The following is a 20112-nucleotide window of genomic DNA, read 5'->3' as shown; positions in this document are numbered from 1 at the left end:
CATGATAGGCAGCTGCCTTGATAGCGGGTGGGTGCTGAATGTTCCTAATTGACAAAATAAGATTAATGCTTATGAAGAAATATAAAATCTCATCCCTTCCCCAATATCGCGCCACACCCCTACCCCTTAATTCCCTGGTTGAACTTGATGGACATATGTCTTTTTTCGACCGTACTAACTATGTAACTATGTAACATAACATGGGGGGGGGGTCTCCTGGCTGTTCACACAGGTGTGTCATTGCTGTACATTGACCATGCATTGCTTCTGTGGTATTGCAAAGGCAAAGACAAATGCTTCCAGCCATCCATTGCACTAATGGATTGGTCATCAGCTGGCTGTCTATGTCCCGCATCAATATAGACCAAAGTACAGAGGGTTAGGCTATGCTATTGTGCACCTACCTGATGCATCAGAAGGTGCGAGGCCCTTGCTAAATTCTGTGCACAGACTTTGAGATCTATACTTTAGACTGTATCTAAACCTGCTCCAACATGGACTGACATTCTGGCCTACTTTCAGCCGATGCGACTTGTCTGTCGCTGAACAGTCGCTTTTTATGTATTCAGCACCTATGTATAATGTTGTAAAAATGCTCTAGAAGCTAAAGTCGCAGAAATGTCACACATATTTGGCCTGCAACTTTCTGTGCGACAAATTCAGACAGGAAAAATCAGTATAAATCCTTAGAAAATTATCCCCCAGTGTCTCCATCTGCTGGCGGTATTGAATAAGCATTGCTGCACTGATGGGGTATGCATTAGACGAAAAAAAAGAAGAAAAAGAAGAATAATACGCCCAGAAAAGAGGCGAAAAGGAGAAAAACGTAAAAAAACGTGAAAAAAAAGTAAGAGGAAGAGAAGGGAAAAAAAGGTGGAAATGGGTTTAAAAGTGATTTCGGCGGAGAAATATATATATATATATATATATATATATATATACGCGCACACACACACATATATATAAACGTATTCTCCGTTGAGATATTGCAGCCGCTGCTGTGTCCAGGCCCAGGAGCCTTAGCACTGTGCTGTGATGTCACTCAATACCACTGACATCACTAGGTGTAAACAACATCTCTCCTTTGCTGTGTATGTGACTATGGAGCTGTTTGGTGATGTCGTCTATTATGGCCTTCATAGAAGCAACAGGAGATTGTTGCATCCATCTAGAACCCTCAGAACTACAGTGCTATGATGTCACTCACTTCCACAGGCCTTGCAGAGTGTAAACAACAACAACCCAGCTTTGTTGTGTATGTAACCATAGGGATTTGTGATGTCACCTAGAACCTTCACAGCAGCGACAGCTTTATGAGGAGCATCAGCACTGCTCTGCCTGAGCAGAACCATCACCGCCATAGGTTGTCAAATAACCCGGATTTAACCCACACAGGTAAGTCCAATGGGGTGCAGGCATGTCCTCTATGCTTACAGCTTCCCGTGGGTGTTGGTTTGATACCGTTTGGGGACAGCCAAGGAGGCATCTGCAGGCAACAAAGGTAGGTGTGTGCTTGTGTGTGTGTTTCCTATGCAGATCCTAAGCCCAGTGTCACATGCAAGTAGGAGGAGTAAGAAGGGTTCCTGGCAAATCCGGGTTATGGATTGCATTTAAAAAGGCCCCGTGGGAGTGCAATGGGCCCCTGTCTTGCTGCTTAGCAATAATGGTATGGGTTTAGGTTCTGCTGTGTGTACTGGTGGTTGACTGCCCCCCAGCCCAGAGTGTGCATGGAAAATTGTCTGGCAGCCTCCCTGACAGCAAGCAGTGATAGTGCCCATGAAGGGGACCTTGTTGGGCCCGCCCCTTTCACGGTTATCGCTTCTCGGCCTTTTGGCTAAGATCAAGTGTAGTATCTGTTCTTATCAGTTTAATATCTGATACGTCCCCTATCTGGGGACCATATATTAAATGGATTTTTGAGAACGGGGGCCGATTTCGAAGCTTGCTTCCGTCGCCCTATGCATTGACCCGATATGGCAGTATCTTCGGGTACAGTGCACCACCCCCTTACAGGGTTAAAAAGAAAGATTCCTACTTTCATTGCTACCTGCTTGCTGGCTAGCCAGCTAGCCAGCCCTGTGGGCCTTGCTGCTGCTGCTGCAGCCAAAAAACAAAAGGTGGTGCTGCTGCTGCTTCTGCTGCTTCTGCTTCTGCTTGTGTCTGGCCGCTGTTGGAGCGTCCAGGCACAGGACTTCTGCTGCTGCTGACTAAATGGCCTCCTTAATTGGATCATTTGAGTAGCCAGCACACCTGTGCAGGTAGGGCATGACATGATAGGCAGCTGCCTTGATAGCGGGTGGGTGCTGAATGTTCCTAATTGACAAAATAAGATTAATGCTTATGAAGAAATATAAAATCTCATCCCTTCCCCAATATCGCGCCACACCCCTACCCCTTAATTCCCTGGTTGAACTTGATGGACATATGTCTTTTTTCGACCGTACTAACTATGTAACTATGTAACATAACATGGGGGGGGTCTCCTGGCTGTTCACACAGGTGTGTCATTGCTGTACATTGACCATGCATTGCTTCTGTGGTATTGCAAAGGCAAAGACAAATGCTTCCAGCCATCCATTGCACTAATGGATTGGTCATCAGCTGGCTGTCTATGTCCCGCATCAATATAGACCAAAGTACAGAGGGTTAGGCTATGCTATTGTGCACCTACCTGATGCATCAGAAGGTGCGAGGCCCTTGCTAAATTCTGTGCACAGACTTTGAGATCTATACTTTAGACTGTATCTAAACCTGCTCCAACATGGACTGACATTCTGGCCTACTTTCAGCCGATGCGACTTGTCTGTCGCTGAACAGTCGCTTTTTATGTATTCAGCACCTATGTATAATGTTGTAAAAATGCTCTAGAAGCTAAAGTCGCAGAAATGTCACACATATTTGGCCTGCAACTTTCTGTGCGACAAATTCAGACAGGAAAAATCAGTATAAATCCTTAGAAAATTATCCCCCAGTGTCTCCATCTGCTGGCGGTATTGAATAAGCATTGCTGCACTGATGGGGTATGCATTAGACGAAAAAAAAGAAGAAAAAGAAGAATAATACGCCCAGAAAAGAGGCGAAAAGGAGAAAAACGTAAAAAAACGTGAAAAAAAAGTAAGAGGAAGAGAAGGGAAAAAAAGGTGGAAATGGGTTTAAAAGTGATTTCGGCGGAGAAATATATATATATATATATATATATATATATACGCGCACACACACACATATATATAAACGTATTCTCCGTTGAGATATTGCAGCCGCTGCTGTGTCCAGGCCCAGGAGCCTTAGCACTGTGCTGTGATGTCACTCAATACCACTGACATCACTAGGTGTAAACAACATCTCTCCTTTGCTGTGTATGTGACTATGGAGCTGTTTGGTGATGTCGTCTATTATGGCCTTCATAGAAGCAACAGGAGATTGTTGCATCCATCTAGAACCCTCAGAACTACAGTGCTATGATGTCACTCACTTCCACAGGCCTTGCAGAGTGTAAACAACAACAACCCAGCTTTGTTGTGTATGTAACCATAGGGATTTGTGATGTCACCTAGAACCTTCACAGCAGCGACAGCTTTATGAGGAGCATCAGCACTGCTCTGCCTGAGCAGAACCATCACCGCCATAGGTTGTCAAATAACCCGGATTTAACCCACACAGGTAAGTCCAATGGGGTGCAGGCATGTCCTCTATGCTTACAGCTTCCCGTGGGTGTTGGTTTGATACCGTTTGGGGACAGCCAAGGAGGCATCTGCAGGCAACAAAGGTAGGTGTGTGCTTGTGTGTGTGTTTCCTATGCAGATCCTAAGCCCAGTGTCACATGCAAGTAGGAGGAGTAAGAAGGGTTCCTGGCAAATCCGGGTTATGGATTGCATTTAAAAAGGCCCCGTGGGAGTGCAATGGGCCCCTGTCTTGCTGCTTAGCAATAATGGTATGGGTTTAGGTTCTGCTGTGTGTACTGGTGGTTGACTGCCCCCCAGCCCAGAGTGTGCATGGAAAATTGTCTGGCAGCCTCCCTGACAGCAAGCAGTGATAGTGCCCATGAAGGGGACCTTGTTGGGCCCGCCCCTTTCACGGTTATCGCTTCTCGGCCTTTTGGCTAAGATCAAGTGTAGTATCTGTTCTTATCAGTTTAATATCTGATACGTCCCCTATCTGGGGACCATATATTAAATGGATTTTTGAGAACGGGGGCCGATTTCGAAGCTTGCTTCCGTCGCCCTATGCATTGACCCGATATGGCAGTATCTTCGGGTACAGTGCACCACCCCCTTACAGGGTTAAAAAGAAAGATTCCTACTTTCATTGCTACCTGCTTGCTGGCTAGCCAGCTAGCCAGCCCTGTGGGCCTTGCTGCTGCTGCTGCAGCCAAAAAACAAAAGGTGGTGCTGCTGCTGCTTCTGCTGCTTCTGCTTCTGCTTGTGTCTGGCCCCTGTTGGAGCGTCCAGGCACAGGACTTCTGCTGCTGCTGACTAAATGGCCTCCTTAATTGGATCATTTGAGTAGCCAGCACACCTGTGCAGGTAGGGCATGACATGATAGGCAGCTGCCTTGATAGCGGGTGGGTGCTGAATGTTCCTAATTGACAAAATAAGATTAATGCTTATGAAGAAATATAAAATCTCATCCCTTCCCCAATATCGCGCCACACCCCTACCCCTTAATTCCCTGGTTGAACTTGATGGACATATGTCTTTTTTCGACCGTACTAACTATGTAACTATGTAACATAACATGGGGGGGGTCTCCTGGCTGTTCACACAGGTGTGTCATTGCTGTACATTGACCATGCATTGCTTCTGTGGTATTGCAAAGGCAAAGACAAATGCTTCCAGCCATCCATTGCACTAATGGATTGGTCATCAGCTGGCTGTCTATGTCCCGCATCAATATAGACCAAAGTACAGAGGGTTAGGCTATGCTATTGTGCACCTACCTGATGCATCAGAAGGTGCGAGGCCCTTGCTAAATTCTGTGCACAGACTTTGAGATCTATACTTTAGACTGTATCTAAACCTGCTCCAACATGGACTGACATTCTGGCCTACTTTCAGCCGATGCGACTTGTCTGTCGCTGAACAGTCGCTTTTTATGTATTCAGCACCTATGTATAATGTTGTAAAAATGCTCTAGAAGCTAAAGTCGCAGAAATGTCACACATATTTGGCCTGCAACTTTCTGTGCGACAAATTCAGACAGGAAAAATCAGTATAAATCCTTAGAAAATTATCCCCCAGTGTCTCCATCTGCTGGCGGTATTGAATAAGCATTGCTGCACTGATGGGGTATGCATTAGACGAAAAAAAAGAAGAAAAAGAAGAATAATACGCCCAGAAAAGAGGCGAAAAGGAGAAAAACGTAAAAAAACGTGAAAAAAAAGTAAGAGGAAGAGAAGGGAAAAAAAGGTGGAAATGGGTTTAAAAGTGATTTCGGCGGAGAAATATATATATATATATATATATATATATATATATATATACGCGCACACACACACATATATATAAACGTATTCTCCGTTGAGATATTGCAGCCGCTGCTGTGTCCAGGCCCAGGAGCCTTAGCACTGTGCTGTGATGTCACTCAATACCACTGACATCACTAGGTGTAAACAACATCTCTCCTTTGCTGTGTATGTGACTATGGAGCTGTTTGGTGATGTCGTCTATTATGGCCTTCATAGAAGCAACAGGAGATTGTTGCATCCATCTAGAACCCTCAGAACTACAGTGCTATGATGTCACTCACTTCCACAGGCCTTGCAGAGTGTAAACAACAACAACCCAGCTTTGTTGTGTATGTAACCATAGGGATTTGTGATGTCACCTAGAACCTTCACAGCAGCGACAGCTTTATGAGGAGCATCAGCACTGCTCTGCCTGAGCAGAACCATCACCGCCATAGGTTGTCAAATAACCCGGATTTAACCCACACAGGTAAGTCCAATGGGGTGCAGGCATGTCCTCTATGCTTACAGCTTCCCGTGGGTGTTGGTTTGATACCGTTTGGGGACAGCCAAGGAGGCATCTGCAGGCAACAAAGGTAGGTGTGTGCTTGTGTGTGTGTTTCCTATGCAGATCCTAAGCCCAGTGTCACATGCAAGTAGGAGGAGTAAGAAGGGTTCCTGGCAAATCCGGATTATGGATTGCATTTAAAAAGGCCCCGTGGGAGTGCAATGGGCCCCTGTCTTGCTGCTTAGCAATAATGGTATGGGTTTAGGTTCTGCTGTGTGTACTGGTGGTTGACTGCCCCCCAGCCCAGAGTGTGCATGGAAAATTGTCTGGCAGCCTCCCTGACAGCAAGCAGTGATAGTGCCCATGAAGGGGACCTTGTTGGGCCCGCCCCTTTCACGGTTATCGCTTCTCGGCCTTTTGGCTAAGATCAAGTGTAGTATCTGTTCTTATCAGTTTAATATCTGATACGTCCCCTATCTGGGGACCATATATTAAATGGATTTTTGAGAACGGGGGCCGATTTCGAAGCTTGCTTCCGTCGCCCTATGCATTGACCCGATATGGCAGTATCTTCGGGTACAGTGCACCACCCCCTTACAGGGTTAAAAAGAAAGATTCCTACTTTCATTGCTACCTGCTTGCTGGCTAGCCAGCTAGCCAGCCCTGTGGGCCTTGCTGCTGCTGCTGCAGCCAAAAAACAAAAGGTGGTGCTGCTGCTGCTTCTGCTGCTTCTGCTTCTGCTTGTGTCTGGCCGCTGTTGGAGCGTCCAGGCACAGGACTTCTGCTGCTGCTGACTAAATGGCCTCCTTAATTGGATCATTTGAGTAGCCAGCACACCTGTGCAGGTAGGGCATGACATGATAGGCAGCTGCCTTGATAGCGGGTGGGTGCTGAATGTTCCTAATTGACAAAATAAGATTAATGCTTATGAAGAAATATAAAATCTCATCCCTTCCCCAATATCGCGCCACACCCCTACCCCTTAATTCCCTGGTTGAACTTGATGGACATATGTCTTTTTTCGACCGTACTAACTATGTAACTATGTAACATAACATGGGGGGGGTCTCCTGGCTGTTCACACAGGTGTGTCATTGCTGTACATTGACCATGCATTGCTTCTGTGGTATTGCAAAGGCAAAGACAAATGCTTCCAGCCATCCATTGCACTAATGGATTGGTCATCAGCTGGCTGTCTATGTCCCGCATCAATATAGACCAAAGTACAGAGGGTTAGGCTATGCTATTGTGCACCTACCTGATGCATCAGAAGGTGCGAGGCCCTTGCTAAATTCTGTGCACAGACTTTGAGATCTATACTTTAGACTGTATCTAAACCTGCTCCAACATGGACTGACATTCTGGCCTACTTTCAGCCGATGCGACTTGTCTGTCGCTGAACAGTCGCTTTTTATGTATTCAGCACCTATGTATAATGTTGTAAAAATGCTCTAGAAGCTAAAGTCGCAGAAATGTCACACATATTTGGCCTGCAACTTTCTGTGCGACAAATTCAGACAGGAAAAATCAGTATAAATCCTTAGAAAATTATCCCCCAGTGTCTCCATCTGCTGGCGGTATTGAATAAGCATTGCTGCACTGATGGGGTATGCATTAGACGAAAAAAAAGAAGAAAAAGAAGAATAATACGCCCAGAAAAGAGGCGAAAAGGAGAAAAACGTAAAAAAACGTGAAAAAAAAGTAAGAGGAAGAGAAGGGAAAAAAAGGTGGAAATGGGTTTAAAAGTGATTTCGGCGGAGAAATATATATATATATATATATATATATATATATATATATATATATATATATATATATACGCGCACACACACACATAGATATAAACGTATTCTCCGTTGAGATATTGCAGCCGCTGCTGTGTCCAGGCCCAGGAGCCTTAGCACTGTGCTGTGATGTCACTCAATACCACTGACATCACTAGGTGTAAACAACATCTCTCCTTTGCTGTGTATGTGACTATGGAGCTGTTTGGTGATGTCGTCTATTATGGCCTTCATAGAAGCAACAGGAGATTGTTGCATCCATCTAGAACCCTCAGAACTACAGTGCTATGATGTCACTCACTTCCACAGGCCTTGCAGAGTGTAAACAACAACAACCCAGCTTTGTTGTGTATGTAACCATAGGGATTTGTGATGTCATCTAGAACCTTCACAGCAGCGACAGCTTTATGAGGAGCATCAGCACTGCTCTGCCTGAGCAGAACCATCACCGCCATAGGTTGTCAAATAACCCGGATTTAACCCACACAGGTAAGTCCAATGGGGTGCAGGCATGTCCTCTATGCTTACAGCTTCCCGTGGGTGTTGGTTTGATACCGTTTGGGGACAGCCAAGGAGGCATCTGCAGGCAACAAAGGTAGGTGTGTGCTTGTGTGTGTGTTTCCTATGCAGATCCTAAGCCCAGTGTCACATGCAAGTAGGAGGAGTAAGAAGGGTTCCTGGCAAATCCGGGTTATGGATTGCATTTAAAAAGGCCCCGTGGGAGTGCAATGGGCCCCTGTCTTGCTGCTTAGCAATAATGGTATGGGTTTAGGTTCTGCTGTGTGTACTGGTGGTTGACTGCCCCCCAGCCCAGAGTGTGCATGGAAAATTGTCTGGCAGCCTCCCTGACAGCAAGCAGTGATAGTGCCCATGAAGGGGACCTTGTTGGGCCCGCCCCTTTCACGGTTATCGCTTCTCGGCCTTTTGGCTAAGATCAAGTGTAGTATCTGTTCTTATCAGTTTAATATCTGATACGTCCCCTATCTGGGGACCATATATTAAATGGATTTTTGAGAACGGGGGCCGATTTCGAAGCTTGCTTCCGTCGCCCTATGCATTGACCCGATATGGCAGTATCTTCGGGTACAGTGCACCACCCCCTTACAGGGTTAAAAAGAAAGATTCCTACTTTCATTGCTACCTGCTTGCTGGCTAGCCAGCTAGCCAGCCCTGTGGGCCTTGCTGCTGCTGCTGCAGCCAAAAAACAAAAGGTGGTGCTGCTGCTGCTTCTGCTGCTTCTGCTTCTGCTTGTGTCTGGCCGCTGTTGGAGCGTCCAGGCACAGGACTTCTGCTGCTGCTGACTAAATGGCCTCCTTAATTGGATCATTTGAGTAGCCAGCACACCTGTGCAGGTAGGGCATGACATGATAGGCAGCTGCCTTGATAGCGGGTGGGTGCTGAATGTTCCTAATTGACAAAATAAGATTAATGCTTATGAAGAAATATAAAATCTCATCCCTTCCCCAATATCGCGCCACACCCCTACCCCTTAATTCCCTGGTTGAACTTGATGGACATATGTCTTTTTTCGACCGTACTAACTATGTAACTATGTAACATAACATGGGGGGGGTCTCCTGGCTGTTCACACAGGTGTGTCATTGCTGTACATTGACCATGCATTGCTTCTGTGGTATTGCAAAGGCAAAGACAAATGCTTCCAGCCATCCATTGCACTAATGGATTGGTCATCAGCTGGCTGTCTATGTCCCGCATCAATATAGACCAAAGTACAGAGGGTTAGGCTATGCTATTGTGCACCTACCTGATGCATCAGAAGGTGCGAGGCCCTTGCTAAATTCTGTGCACAGACTTTAAGATCTATACTTTAGACTGTATCTAAACCTGCTCCAACATGGACTGACATTCTGGCCTACTTTCAGCCGATGCGACTTGTCTGTCGCTGAACAGTCGCTTTTTATGTATTCAGCACCTATGTATAATGTTGTAAAAATGCTCTAGAAGCTAAAGTCGCAGAAATGTCACACATATTTGGCCTGCAACTTTCTGTGCGACAAATTCAGACAGGAAAAATCAGTATAAATCCTTAGAAAATTATCCCCCAGTGTCTCCATCTGCTGGCGGTATTGAATAAGCATTGCTGCACTGATGGGGTATGCATTAGACGAAAAAAAAAAGAAGAAAAAGAAGAATAATACGCCCAGAAAAGAGGCGAAAAGGAGAAAAACGTAAAAAACGTGAAAAAAAAGTAAGAGGAAGAGAAGGGAAAAAAAGGTGGAAATGGGTTTAAAAGTGATTTCGGCGGAGAAATATATATATATATATATATATATATATATATATATATATATATATACGCGCACACACACACATATATATAAACGTATTCTCCGTTGAGATATTGCAGCCGCTGCTGTGTCCAGGCCCAGGAGCCTTAGCACTGTGCTGTGATGTCACTCAATACCACTGACATCACTAGGTGTAAACAACATCTCTCCTTTGCTGTGTATGTGACTATGGAGCTGTTTGGTGATGTCGTCTATTATGGCCTTCATAGAAGCAACAGGAGATTGTTGCATCCATCTAGAACCCTCAGAACTACAGTGCTATGATGTCACTCACTTCCACAGGCCTTGCAGAGTGTAAACAACAACAACCCAGCTTTGTTGTGTATGTAACCATAGGGATTTGTGATGTCACCTAGAACCTTCACAGCAGCGACAGCTTTATGAGGAGCATCAGCACTGCTCTGCCTGAGCAGAACCATCACCGCCATAGGTTGTCAAATAACCCGGATTTAACCCACACAGGTAAGTCCAATGGGGTGCAGGCATGTCCTCTATGCTTACAGCTTCCCGTGGGTGTTGGTTTGATACCGTTTGGGGACAGCCAAGGAGGCATCTGCAGGCAACAAAGGTAGGTGTGTGCTTGTGTGTGTGTTTCCTATGCAGATCCTAAGCCCAGTGTCACATGCAAGTAGGAGGAGTAAGAAGGGTTCCTGGCAAATCCGGGTTATGGATTGCATTTAAAAAGGCCCCGTGGGAGTGCAATGGGCCCCTGTCTTGCTGCTTAGCAATAATGGTATGGGTTTAGGTTCTGCTGTGTGTACTGGTGGTTGACTGCCCCCCAGCCCAGAGTGTGCATGGAAAATTGTCTGGCAGCCTCCCTGACAGCAAGCAGTGATAGTGCCCATGAAGGGGACCTTGTTGGGCCCGCCCCTTTCACGGTTATCGCTTCTCGGCCTTTTGGCTAAGATCAAGTGTAGTATCTGTTCTTATCAGTTTAATATCTGATACGTCCCCTATCTGGGGACCATATATTAAATGGATTTTTGAGAACGGGGGCCGATTTCGAAGCTTGCTTCCGTCGCCCTATGCATTGACCCGATATGGCAGTATCTTCGGGTACAGTGCACCACCCCCTTACAGGGTTAAAAAGAAAGATTCCTACTTTCATTGCTACCTGCTTGCTGGCTAGCCAGCTAGCCAGCCCTGTGGGCCTTGCTGCTGCTGCTGCAGCCAAAAAACAAAAGGTGGTGCTGCTGCTGCTTCTGCTGCTTCTGCTTCTGCTTGTGTCTGACTGCTGTTGGAGCGTCCAGGCACAGGACTTCTGCTGCTGCTGACTAAATGGCCTCCTTAATTGGATCATTTGAGTAGCCAGCACACCTGTGCAGGTAGGGCATGACATGATAGGCAGCTGCCTTGATAGCGGGTGGGTGCTGAATGTTCCTAATTGACAAAATAAGATTAATGCTTATGAAGAAATATAAAATCTCATCCCTTCCCCAATATCGCGCCACACCCCTACCCCTTAATTCCCTGGTTGAACTTGATGGACATATGTCTTTTTTCGACCGTACTAACTATGTAACTATGTAACATAACATGGGGGGGGTCTCCTGGCTGTTCACACAGGTGTGTCATTGCTGTACATTGACCATGCATTGCTTCTGTGGTATTGCAAAGGCAAAGACAAATGCTTCCAACCATCCATTGCACTAATGGATTGGTCATCAGCTGGCTGTCTATGTCCCGCATCAATATAGACCAAAGTACAGAGGGTTAGGCTATGCTATTGTGCACCTACCTGATGCATCAGAAGGTGCGAGGCCCTTGCTAAATTCTGTGCACAGACTTTGAGATCTATACTTTAGACTGTATCTAAACCTGCTCCAACATGGACTGACATTCTGGCCTACTTTCAGCCGATGCGACTTGTCTGTCGCTGAACAGTCGCTTTTTATGTATTCAGCACCTATGTATAATGTTGTAAAAATGCTCTAGAAGCTAAAGTCGCAGAAATGTCACACATATTTGGCCTGCAACTTTCTGTGCGACAAATTCAGACAGGAAAAATCAGTATAAATCCTTAGAAAATTATCCCCCAGTGTCTCCATCTGCTGGCGGTATTGAATAAGCATTGCTGCACTGATGGGGTATGCATTAGACGAAAAAAAAGAAGAAAAAGAAGAATAATACGCCCAGAAAAGAGGCGAAAAGGAGAAAAACGTAAAAAAACGTGAAAAAAAAGTAAGAGGAAGAGAAGGGAAAAAAAGGTGGAAATGGGTTTAAAAGTGATTTCGGCGGAGAATATATATATATATATATATATATATATATATATATATACGCGCACACACACACATATATATAAACGTATTCTCCGTTGAGATATTGCAGCCGCTGCTGTGTCCAGGCCCAGGAGCCTTAGCACTGTGCTGTGATGTCACTCAATACCACTGACATCACTAGGTGTAAACAACATCTCTCCTTTGCTGTGTATGTGACTATGGAGCTGTTTGGTGATGTCGTCTATTATGGCCTTCATAGAAGCAACAGGAGATTGTTGCATCCATCTAGAACCCTCAGAACTACAGTGCTATGATGTCACTCACTTCCACAGGCCTTGCAGAGTGTAAACAACAACAACCCAGCTTTGTTGTGTATGTAACCATAGGGATTTGTGATGTCACCTAGAACCTTCACAGCAGCGACAGCTTTATGAGGAGCATCAGCACTGCTCTGCCTGAGCAGAACCATCACCGCCATAGGTTGTCAAATAACCCGGATTTAACCCACACAGGTAAGTCCAATGGGGTGCAGGCATGTCCTCTATGCTTACAGCTTCCCGTGGGTGTTGGTTTGATACCGTTTGGGGACAGCCAAGGAGGCATCTGCAGGCAACAAAGGTAGGTGTGTGCTTGTGTGTGTGTTTCCTATGCAGATCCTAAGCCCAGTGTCACATGCAAGTAGGAGGAGTAAGAAGGGTTCCTGGCAAATCCGGGTTATGGATTGCATTTAAAAAGGCCCCGTGGGAGTGCAATGGGCCCCTGTCTTGCTGCTTAGCAATAATGGTATGGGTTTAGGTTCTGCTGTGTGTACTGGTGGTTGACTGCCCCCCAGCCCAGAGTGTGCATGGAAAATTGTCTGGCAGCCTCCCTGACAGCAAGCAGTGATAGTGCCCATGAAGGGGACCTTGTTGGGCCCGCCCCTTTCACGGTTATCGCTTCTCGGCCTTTTGGCTAAGATCAAGTGTAGTATCTGTTCTTATCAGTTTAATATCTGATACGTCCCCTATCTGGGGACCATATATTAAATGGATTTTTGAGAACGGGGGCCGATTTCGAAGCTTGCTTCCGTCGCCCTATGCATTGACCCGATATGGCAGTATCTTCGGGTACAGTGCACCACCCCCTTACAGGGTTAAAAAGAAAGATTCCTACTTTCATTGCTACCTGCTTGCTGGCTAGCCAGCTAGCCAGCCCTGTGGGCCTTGCTGCTGCTGCTGCAGCCAAAAAACAAAAGGTGGTGCTGCTGCTGCTTCTGCTGCTTCTGCTTCTGCTTGTGTCTGGCCGCTGTTGGAGCGTCCAGGCACAGGACTTCTGCTGCTGCTGACTAAATGGCCTCCTTAATTGGATCATTTGAGTAGCCAGCACACCTGTGCAGGTAGGGCATGACATGATAGGCAGCTGCCTTGATAGCGGGTGGGTGCTGAATGTTCCTAATTGACAAAATAAGATTAATGCTTATGAAGAAATATAAAATCTCATCCCTTCCCCAATATCGCGCCACACCCCTACCCCTTAATTCCCTGGTTGAACTTGATGGACATATGTCTTTTTTCGACCGTACTAACTATGTAACTATGTAACATAACATGGGGGGGGTCTCCTGGCTGTTCACACAGGTGTGTCATTGCTGTACATTGACCATGCATTGCTTCTGTGGTATTGCAAAGGCAAAGACAAATGCTTCCAGCCATCCATTGCACTAATGGATTGGTCATCAGCTGGCTGTCTATGTCCCGCATCAATATAGACCAAAGTACAGAGGGTTAGGCTATGCTATTGTGCACCTACCTGATGCATCAGAAGGTGCGAGGCCCTTGCTAAATTCTGTGCACAGACTTTGAGATCTATACTTTAGACTGTATCTAAACCTGCTCCAACATGGACTGACATTCTGGCCTACTTTCAGCCGATGCGACTTGTCTGTCGCTGAACAGTCGCTTTTTATGTATTCAGCACCTATGTATAATGTTGTAAAAATGCTCTAGAAGCTAAAGTCGCAGAAATGTCACACATATTTGGCCTGCAACTTTCTGTGCGACAAATTCAGACAGGAAAAATCAGTATAAATCCTTAGAAAATTATCCCCCAGTGTCTCCATCTGCTGGCGGTATTGAATAAGCATTGCTGCACTGATGGGGTATGCATTAGACGAAAAAAAAGAAGAAAAAGAAGAATAATACGCCCAGAAAAGAGGCGAAAAGGAGAAAAACGTAAAAAAACGTGAAAAAAAAGTAAGAGGAAGAGAAGGGAAAAAAAGGTGGAAATGGGTTTAAAAGTGATTTCGGCGGAGAATATATATATATATATATATATATACATATATATATATATATATATATATATACGCGCACACACACACATATATATAAACGTATTCTCCGTTGAGATATTGCAGCCGCTGCTGTGTCCAGGCCCAGGAGCCTTAGCACTGTGCTGTGATGTCACTCAATACCACTGACATCACTAGGTGTAAACAACATCTCTCCTTTGCTGTGTATGTGACTATGGAGCTGTTTGGTGATGTCGTCTATTATGGCCTTCATAGAAGCAACAGGAGATTGTTGCATCCATCTAGAACCCTCAGAACTACAGTGCTATGATGTCACTCACTTCCACAGGCCTTGCAGAGTGTAAACAACAACAACCCAGCTTTGTTGTGTATGTAACCATAGGGATTTGTGATGTCACCTAGAACCTTCACAGCAGCGACAGCTTTATGAGGAGCATCAGCACTGCTCTGCCTGAGCAGAACCATCACCGCCATAGGTTGTCAAATAACCCGGATTTAACCCACACAGGTAAGTCCAATGGGGTGCAGGCATGTCCTCTATGCTTACAGCTTCCCGTGGGTGTTGGTTTGATACCGTTTGGGGACAGCCAAGGAGGCATCTGCAGGCAACAAAGGTAGGTGTGTGCTTGTGTGTGTGTTTCCTATGCAGATCCTAAGCCCAGTGTCACATGCAAGTAGGAGGAGTAAGAAGGGTTCCTGGCAAATCCGGGTTATGGATTGCATTTAAAAAGGCCCCGTGGGAGTGCAATGGGCCCCTGTCTTGCTGCTTAGCAATAATGGTATGGGTTTAGGTTCTGCTGTGTGTACTGGTGGTTGACTGCCCCCCAGCCCAGAGTGTGCATGGAAAATTGTCTGGCAGCCTCCCTGACAGCAAGCAGTGATAGTGCCCATGAAGGGGACCTTGTTGGGCCCGCCCCTTTCACGGTTATCGCTTCTCGGCCTTTTGGCTAAGATCAAGTGTAGTATCTGTTCTTATCAGTTTAATATCTGATACGTCCCCTATCTGGGGACCATATATTAAATGGATTTTTGAGAACGGGGGCCGATTTCGAAGCTTGCTTCCGTCGCCCTATGCATTGACCCGATATGGCAGTATCTTCGGGTACAGTGCACCACCCCCTTACAGGGTTAAAAAGAAAGATTCCTACTTTCATTGCTACCTGCTTGCTGGCTAGCCAGCTAGCCAGCCCTGTGGGCCTTGCTGCTGCTGCTGCAGCCAAAAAACAAAAGGTGGTGCTGCTGCTGCTTCTGCTGCTTCTGCTTCTGCTTGTGTCTGGCCGCTGTTGGAGCGTCCAGGCACAGGACTTCTGCTGCTGCTGACTAAATGGCCTCCTTAATTGGATCATTTGAGTAGCCAGCACACCTGTGCAGGTAGGGCATGACATGATAGGCAGCTGCCTTGATAGCGGGTGGGTGCTGAATGTTCCTAATTGACAAAATAAGATTAATGCTTATGAAGAAATATAAAATCTCATCCCTTCCCCAATATCGCGCCACACCCCTACCCCTTAATTCCCTGGTTGAACTTGATGGACATATGTCTTTTTTCGACCGTACTAACTATGTAACTATGTAACATAACATGGGGGGGGGTCTCCTGGCTGTTCACACAGGTGTGTCATTGCTGTACATTGACCATGCATTGCTTCTGTGGTATTGCAAAGGCAAAGACAAATGCTTCCAGCCATCCATTGCACTAATGGATTGGTCATCAGCTGGCTGTCTATGTCCCGCATCAATATAGACCAAAGTACAGAGGGTTAGGCTATGCTATTGTGCACCTACCTGATGCATCAGAAGGTGCGAGGCCCTTGCTAAATTCTGTGCACAGACTTTGAGATCTATACTTTAGACTGTATCTAAACCTGCTCCAACATGGACTGACATTCTGGCCTACTTTCAGCCGATGCGACTTGTCTGTCGCTGAACAGTCGCTTTTTATGTATTCAGCACCTATGTATAATGTTGTAAAAATGCTCTAGAAGCTAAAGTCGCAGAAATGTCACACATATTTGGCCTGCAACTTTCTGTGCGACAAATTCAGACAGGAAAAATCAGTATAAATCCTTAGAAAATTATCCCCCAGTGTCTCCATCTGCTGGCGGTATTGAATAAGCATTGCTGCACTGATGGGGTATGCATTAGACGAAAAAAAAGAAGAAAAAGAAGAATAATACGCCCAGAAAAGAGGCGAAAAGGAGAAAAACGTAAAAAAACGTGAAAAAAAAGTAAGAGGAAGAGAAGGGAAAAAAAGGTGGAAATGGGTTTAAAAGTGATTTCGGCGGAGAAATATATATATATATATATATATATACATATATATATATATATATATATATACGCGCACACACACACATATATATAAACGTATTCTCCGTTGAGATATTGCAGCCGCTGCTGTGTCCAGGCCCAGGAGCCTTAGCACTGTGCTGTGATGTCACTCAATACCACTGACATCACTAGGTGTAAACAACATCTCTCCTTTGCTGTGTATGTGACTATGGAGCTGTTTGGTGATGTCGTCTACTATGGCCTTCATAGAAGCAACAGGAGATTGTTGCATCCATCTAGAACCCTCAGAACTACAGTGCTATGATGTCACTCACTTCCACAGGCCTTGCAGAGTGTAAACAACAACAACCCAGCTTTGTTGTGTATGTAACCATAGGGATTTGTGATGTCACCTAGAACCTTCACAGCAGCGACAGCTTTATGAGGAGCATCAGCACTGCTCTGCCTGAGCAGAACCATCACCGCCATAGGTTGTCAAATAACCCGGATTTAACCCACACAGGTAAGTCCAATGGGGTGCAGGCATGTCCTCTATGCTTACAGCTTCCCGTGGGTGTTGGTTTGATACCGTTTGGGGACAGCCAAGGAGGCATCTGCAGGCAACAAAGGTAGGTGTGTGCTTGTGTGTGTGTTTCCTATGCAGATCCTAAGCCCAGTGTCACATGCAAGTAGGAGGAGTAAGAAGGGTTCCTGGCAAATCCGGGTTATGGATTGCATTTAAAAAGGCCCCGTGGGAGTGCAATGGGCCCCTGTCTTGCTGCTTAGCAATAATGGTATGGGTTTAGGTTCTGCTGTGTGTACTGGTGGTTGACTGCCCCCCAGCCCAGAGTGTGCATGGAAAATTGTCTGGCAGCCTCCCTGACAGCAAGCAGTGATAGTGCCCATGAAGGGGACCTTGTTGGGCCCGCCCCTTTCACGGTTATCGCTTCTCGGCCTTTTGGCTAAGATCAAGTGTAGTATCTGTTCTTATCAGTTTAATATCTGATACGTCCCCTATCTGGGGACCATATATTAAATGGATTTTTGAGAACGGGGGCCGATTTCGAAGCTTGCTTCCGTCGCCCTATGCATTGACCCGATATGGCAGTATCTTCGGGTACAGTGCACCACCCCCTTACAGGGTTAAAAAGAAAGATTCCTACTTTCATTGCTACCTGCTTGCTGGCTAGCCAGCTAGCCAGCCCTGTGGGCCTTGCTGCTGCTGCTGCAGCCAAAAAACAAAAGGTGGTGCTGCTGCTGCTTCTGCTGCTTCTGCTTCTGCTTGTGTCTGGCCGCTGTTGGAGCGTCCAGGCACAGGACTTCTGCTGCTGCTGACTAAATGGCCTCCTTAATTGGATCATTTGAGTAGCCAGCACACCTGTGCAGGTAGGGCATGACATGATAGGCAGCTGCCTTGATAGCGGGTGGGTGCTGAATGTTCCTAATTGACAAAATAAGATTAATGCTTATGAAGAAATATAAAATCTCATCCCTTCCCCAATATCGCGCCACACCCCTACCCCTTAATTCCCTGGTTGAACTTGATGGACATATGTCTTTTTTCGACCGTACTATGTAACTATGTAACATAACATGGGGGGGGTCTCCTGGCTGTTCACACAGGTGTGTCATTGCTGTACATTGACCATGCATTGCTTCTGTGGTATTGCAAAGGCAAAGACAAATGCTTCCAGCCATCCATTGCACTAATGGATTGGTCATCAGCTGGCTGTCTATGTCCCGCATCAATATAGACCAAAGTACAGAGGGTTAGGCTATGCTATTGTGCACCTACCTGATGCATCAGAAGGTGCGAGGCCCTTGCTAAATTCTGTGCACAGACTTTGAGATCTATACTTTAGACTGTATCTAAACCTGCTCCAACATGGACTGACATTCTGGCCTACTTTCAGCCGATGCGACTTGTCTGTCGCTGAACAGTCGCTTTTTATGTATTCAGCACCTATGTATAATGTTGTAAAAATGCTCTAGAAGCTAAAGTCGCAGAAATGTCACACATATTTGGCCTGCAACTTTCTGTGCGACAAATTCAGACAGGAAAAATCAGTATAAATCCTTAGAAAATTATCCCCCAGTGTCTCCATCTGCTGGCGGTATTGAATAAGCATTGCTGCACTGATGGGGTATGCATTAGACGAAAAAAAAGAAGAAAAAGAAGAATAATACGCCCAGAAAAGAGGCGAAAAGGAGAAAAACGTAAAAAAACGTGAAAAAAAAGTAAGAGGAAGAGAAGGGAAAAAAAGGTGGAAATGGGTTTAAAAGTGATTTCGGCGGAGAAATATATATATATATATATATACATATATATATATATATATATATATATATATACGCGCACACACACACATATATATAAACGTATTCTCCGTTGAGATATTGCAGCCGCTGCTGTGTCCAGGCCCAGGAGCCTTAGCACTGTGCTGTGATGTCACTCAATACCACTGACATCACTAGGTGTAAACAACATCTCTCCTTTGCTGTGTATGTGACTATGGAGCTGTTTGGTGATGTCGTCTATTATGGCCTTCATAGAAGCAACAGGAGATTGTTGCATCCATCTAGAACCCTCAGAACTACAGTGCTATGATGTCACTCACTTCCACAGGCCTTGCAGAGTGTAAACAACAACAACCCAGCTTTGTTGTGTATGTAACCATAGGGATTTGTGATGTCACCTAGAACCTTCACAGCAGCGACAGCTTTATGAGGAGCATCAGCACTGCTCTGCCTGAGCAGAACCATCACCGCCATAGGTTGTCAAATAACCCGGATTTAACCCACACAGGTAAGTCCAATGGGGTGCAGGCATGTCCTCTATGCTTACAGCTTCCCGTGGGTGTTGGTTTGATACCGTTTGGGGACAGCCAAGGAGGCATCTGCAGGCAACAAAGGTAGGTGTGTGCTTGTGTGTGTGTTTCCTATGCAGATCCTAAGCCCAGTGTCACATGCAAGTAGGAGGAGTAAGAAGGGTTCCTGGCAAATCCGGGTTATGGATTGCATTTAAAAAGGCCCCGTGGGAGTGCAATGGGCCCCTGTCTTGCTGCTTAGCAATAATGGTATGGGTTTAGGTTCTGCTGTGTGTACTGGTGGTTGACTGCCCCCCAGCCCAGAGTGTGCATGGAAAATTGTCTGGCAGCCTCCCTGACAGCAAGCAGTGATAGTGCCCATGAAGGGGACCTTGTTGGGCCCGCCCCTTTCACGGTTATCGCTTCTCGGCCTTTTGGCTAAGATCAAGTGTAGTATCTGCATTTGGTCTGGTCGGAA

At 45.8% G+C, this 20112-nt stretch overlaps 8 non-coding genes and 1 pseudogene across 8 annotated transcripts; all 9 read left to right on the top strand.

Moving 5' to 3' along the window:
* Nucleotides 1-1814: 1814 nt before the first annotated feature.
* On the top strand, nt 1815-2005 carry LOC130339984 (U2 spliceosomal RNA). Its single transcript, XR_008880197.1, has one exon. It is a non-coding gene; the product is annotated as a U2 spliceosomal RNA (small nuclear RNA).
* A 2074-nt stretch (nt 2006-4079) lies between these two features.
* On the top strand, nt 4080-4270 carry LOC130339983 (U2 spliceosomal RNA). Its single transcript, XR_008880196.1, has one exon. It is a non-coding gene; the product is annotated as a U2 spliceosomal RNA (small nuclear RNA).
* A 2082-nt stretch (nt 4271-6352) lies between these two features.
* Nucleotides 6353-6543, top strand: LOC130339974 (U2 spliceosomal RNA). Its single transcript, XR_008880195.1, has one exon. It is a non-coding gene; the product is annotated as a U2 spliceosomal RNA (small nuclear RNA).
* Nucleotides 6544-8643: 2100 nt separating this feature from the next.
* Nucleotides 8644-8834, top strand: LOC130339962 (U2 spliceosomal RNA). The gene has a single exon (XR_008880184.1). It is a non-coding gene; the product is annotated as a U2 spliceosomal RNA (small nuclear RNA).
* A 2091-nt stretch (nt 8835-10925) lies between these two features.
* LOC130339950 (U2 spliceosomal RNA) lies at nt 10926-11116 on the top strand. The gene has a single exon (XR_008880173.1). It is a non-coding gene; the product is annotated as a U2 spliceosomal RNA (small nuclear RNA).
* Nucleotides 11117-13197: 2081 nt separating this feature from the next.
* Nucleotides 13198-13388, top strand: LOC130339938 (U2 spliceosomal RNA). Its single transcript, XR_008880162.1, has one exon. It is a non-coding gene; the product is annotated as a U2 spliceosomal RNA (small nuclear RNA).
* Nucleotides 13389-15483: 2095 nt separating this feature from the next.
* On the top strand, nt 15484-15674 carry LOC130340026 (U2 spliceosomal RNA). Its single transcript, XR_008880235.1, has one exon. It is a non-coding gene; the product is annotated as a U2 spliceosomal RNA (small nuclear RNA).
* Nucleotides 15675-17769: 2095 nt separating this feature from the next.
* On the top strand, nt 17770-17960 carry LOC130340013 (U2 spliceosomal RNA). The gene has a single exon (XR_008880224.1). It is a non-coding gene; the product is annotated as a U2 spliceosomal RNA (small nuclear RNA).
* A 2092-nt stretch (nt 17961-20052) lies between these two features.
* On the top strand, nt 20053-20112 carry LOC130339982 (U2 spliceosomal RNA; annotated as a pseudogene; the record flags this gene model as incomplete).

Source organism: Hyla sarda, unplaced genomic scaffold (genome assembly GCF_029499605.1).
Source record: "Hyla sarda isolate aHylSar1 unplaced genomic scaffold, aHylSar1.hap1 scaffold_564, whole genome shotgun sequence".
Classification (NCBI taxonomy): Eukaryota; Metazoa; Chordata; class Amphibia; order Anura; family Hylidae; genus Hyla; species Hyla sarda.
Note: the sequence above shows the minus strand (reverse complement) of the source record. Positions and strands in the feature narration are given on the sequence as shown.